The sequence below is a fragment of the Thunnus thynnus genome, chromosome 6, assembly GCF_963924715.1.
Source record: "Thunnus thynnus chromosome 6, fThuThy2.1, whole genome shotgun sequence".
Taxonomy (NCBI): Eukaryota; Metazoa; Chordata; class Actinopteri; order Scombriformes; family Scombridae; genus Thunnus; species Thunnus thynnus.
The window spans coordinates 32298872-32302963 of NC_089522.1; the positions used below are offsets into that span (position 1 = coordinate 32298872).

At 36.3% G+C, this 4092-nt stretch overlaps 1 long non-coding RNA gene across 1 annotated transcript; it reads right to left on the reverse strand.

The window, feature by feature from the left end:
- Positions 1–1231: 1231 nt before the first annotated feature.
- On the reverse strand, positions 1232–3715 carry LOC137185409 (uncharacterized). The gene is made up of 3 exons (XR_010928856.1): positions 3438–3715; positions 2473–2636; positions 1232–2193 (listed from the first exon to the last, which is right to left on the reverse strand). It is a non-coding gene; the product is annotated as an uncharacterized lncRNA (long non-coding RNA).
- Between the last annotated feature and the right edge of the window lie 377 nt (positions 3716–4092).

Here is a 4092-nt window from a genome sequence, read left to right on the forward strand (position 1 = left end):
GACTCATGCAGCTGATGATGATCAGTTCTCCAGATCCTCTGTGTTGCAAAGCTGCTGTGCTGATCCAGTTTGACCTGCTGTGTGTCTGTGGTCACCCGCCTTCCTGCTTCACTGCCTTGAGTTGAGATTGTCAACTAGAAGTCTGTTTATTGAATTTAAAAGTAAAACTGTCTTTCACTCAACCAGCCTGTCTGAGTGTCTGCATGAGGGTTCTGCTTCCTGTTGTCTAAACTGGTTTGTTACAGTACAAACTGGCCAAATGTGGACGATCAGCACGTCTACCATGAAAATGGAGATATGAAACCTCATATTAATTGTATGATTTAAGATTATCAGAGGAGGTTTTCTGAATAAAGGAACTGGGTTCCTGAATCTCCACACTGTCAGCCAAAGAAACTGAGTCCTTTAAGTGAATTTAGGAAGAGTTTCATAACGACCAAGTGAAGTAGTTTTGATAAAGCTCATTAAAAGCTTCTCATAAATATCACATTATAAAGTGACACTTGATGATTACAGGCCAGAAAATGTATGATGCAACATGTGATGTCAAACAGGAAAAGGTGCAAAGATGAGCAGCTCAGATTAAAAAGCTGCAGCGTTCAAAACAATTTGAATCAAATATTAAAGCTCTCTGTGTGTTAAGTGTCTTTACGACCACTAGGAGGCACCAGAGTCAAACACTTTTAAATTTTATACATACTGGCTATAAAATGACTCACTGAGGTGGACAGAATGAACACATCCTGTTCCTCACCTATTATGTTAGGGAGTAACCCCTCTAGCTGTCTTACTAGCACCTTGCTAAGAGTTTTTGTGCCTGAGTTCAGGAGACTGATTGGACGCATATTCTCACATCTGGTATTTGGTTTTCCAGGTTTTGGTAGGAGAGTTTTTAGGACCTCTCTTAATGAGGTAGGAAGAATTTCAATAACAAAAAGCACTATAATAATATAATATAATAACAAATGAAATGATGGTGGAATTACTGTGCTGATGAACTGAGTGATGTATTTCAAAGATATTTCAGTTCTCTTTAGACTCTGAGGTTGTTCCTGATCTCTGGAAGAATTCTAACATCATTCCAATTCTGAAGACCAGTGCACCTGAAATCCTAAATAACTATAATATTAACATCACTAGAAATGAAAGATGAGCCTGGGAGAGGTGTTGATGATGCAAAGTTATTTATTTTGAACTCTCTACATGAACATTTAGAACAAACAAGCACATATGTAAGATTATTTTGTGTAGATTTTTCATCAATCTTTAATACAGTGCAGCCTCACATACTAATAAAAAAAGCTCAAATCTTATTTCCATTTAAACCATCAACTCATCAGATTGATTATCAGTTTTCTCACTAACAGAACTCAGACAGTGGTTATAAATGGTCGAATATCTGAATCGGTTTCAATCATATTGTAAAATAAACAAACACTTTCATAGTGCTGGAGTTTCTACCAGCTGATATTTTACTGCAAAATCAGATATTTTGGTGGAAAATACAACAACCAGGTACGTTGTCTCTGAACATTTCACCCATATGTTCAGTATCAACATTTTTGCAATTTAAATACATTAATTAACCACAGAAACTGTAGTCAGTAGGCCATTGTAGAAGATGTGATGAAGCCTCGTTTTGATCAGAAAAATTAAAAGTATGTTTCACACATCTAAACATGAAAACCAGTTAAATTTGACCCTAACACAATAGGAGGGTTAAATGATTTTAACATTAAGCTGCAACATAACAAAATGTGAAAAAAGTAGAGTCTGAATACTTTCTGAATGCACTGTAATATGCAATTGAGTTGAATATGAACATAATTTCTAGGAGACAGAGTTGGCTCAAAGTGTAGAAGAACAATATCAAACAACATCTACATTTATGAAGACAGGATGAACATTTCAGAACACGCACGTAAGAAGAAACATGATCAGTTGTGTATCATCAGCATAGAGGTGAAAAATAGCATGTTTATAGATAATATCTGCCGATTAAACAAAAAAAAAACAAAAAAAACATGTTAACCTGCACAGTACAGAATCCAGATCCAAATCCAAACATCATCATTTGTTTGCTGTGAGTGCAGAGTAGGTTTGGTCTGGATCCCTGCTGTCTGGATCCAGGCTCTGGTAGACGGAGTCTTCATACATGGAGACTGGAGGACAGTTCTCATAGCTGACAGATAACTGAAAATAAAACAGGAACAACATCAAACCTAATATAGCAGTAACCATGGTAACAGCCCAGATATTGTGTTCTTCAATTGTTTGCTGATATTTTAGTGATAATGACTGGACAGGCCAGAGGTCTATTAACAATAATTATGATTTTATTTAATTATAGTTTTGTTCATATTAGTGAAGAAGTTGCAGACATGAGATTGTTTATTCCTAACTGAAAAAATAAAATGTATAAATGCCAACAGTAAGAGTTAACATGAGACATACAGAGTTAAAGGAAGTCACCTCCATGTTTCTGCTGTCTGAGGTTCCTCTGGTGTTCAAACCAGAGTTCTTCCTCTTCTTCAGCTTGTAGAGGAGCAGCAGAACAACAGCCAACAGCACAACAATCACAGGTGGGAATACAACCAGAGGCCAGAAGTAACCTGGGGGAGAGACATCAGAGACGGCTGGGAAGGAAGAGAGAGAGAGACATGTAGTAGTTTAAAAGACTGGGATCTTTTGTCTTGAATTAGAAGCTTAAAGGTTCCCTGTGGTGCTTTTGACCACAAGTAGCTTGGTTTTACATCACATGTTAATAATTAATCCTGCCAGTGGTTTCACATCATCCCACTGATCTACAGGATGCAGGAACCTGCCCAGAAACACAGCAATGCACCAACAAAAGCAGGAGAGAAGAAGACGAACCACAAGCAATGCAAGATTTAAAATACTTTAATAATCAGCTTTGCAAATATTTTATGACTGAGGAAACATATTCAACACTTATGTTGGACCTAAAGGATACACTCAGCATGTTTTGGTGAGTAACACTGAATATAAACATAACCTTGTTTACAAGAAAACTACACAGGGAACCTTTATCATAAATGAGATCTTCCTGTTGATAAAGTCTTTGGTCTGAATGTTTCTTGACTTGTCATGTGCTGACATCACATGTTAATAATAATCTTACATCATTAGAAACGTAGGATGTGTTTAAACATTAGACGTGAAGATAACAAGGAAATTTATTGTAAAATTAAATGTGAAATGTTTTCTTCTAGGTGCTGAACTGTCTTATGTGCTGAAACACATGTTGGACCATCTTGTTATTCTTATTAGACAACGTTGTTATGCTGAATTTGACTGTTTTAAGAGGACGTTTTGTTGCAGAGAGACAGTGATGGACAGATGGACAGACATGAACTGTCCTGTACCTGTAAACTGCTCTGTGGTTTCAGGGAAAGATGATGAAGGTGTGAAGCTACCTGAACTGGAGATCAAACTCTGTGTTGTTGTTGGTGTGGAGGCTGATGGGACTGATGTTGGAAAATGTAGGAGAGTCCAGTTTGGTTTTGAAGTGGTTGGAGCTGTGAACAATGAAAACACATTGAAACAGTCAGATACTGAATCAATAATGCAGAGAAATGAGATACTGCTCTAGACAGAAAGATCATATTGACAGCATCCATCACATACACAAGAAATACGCAGCATTAAATATGTTAATGAAGTAAATGATTAAGAATATTTGAAGTGGGTTTGTTCTATTAATCACAAGAAATTATTGTTATTTGTTTTCTGATTACAGAAGAGTAAGAAAATAACATCCACAGGTTGGTTTTCTGACATTAAACATAAAAGCAGAAATGTCTGAAAAGGTTTTTAAAAATCGGACAATAAAGTCAATTAATCAATCAATATGTTTTGTTAAATTACAAGATTAGATTATCGAGATGTTGTAATTAGTAACAGAATATTTTAGAGAACGACAGGAAAACTAATTAACATGACAGCGACATGAAAACTTGTGTGATACAAATCTGACATTTGTTCAAATGAACACAATGAATGTCCAGAAGCAGTTTGTGCGGCAGCTTTACAGACACAGTCAGGTAATCAGTCCTCACCTGATAAGAAGCA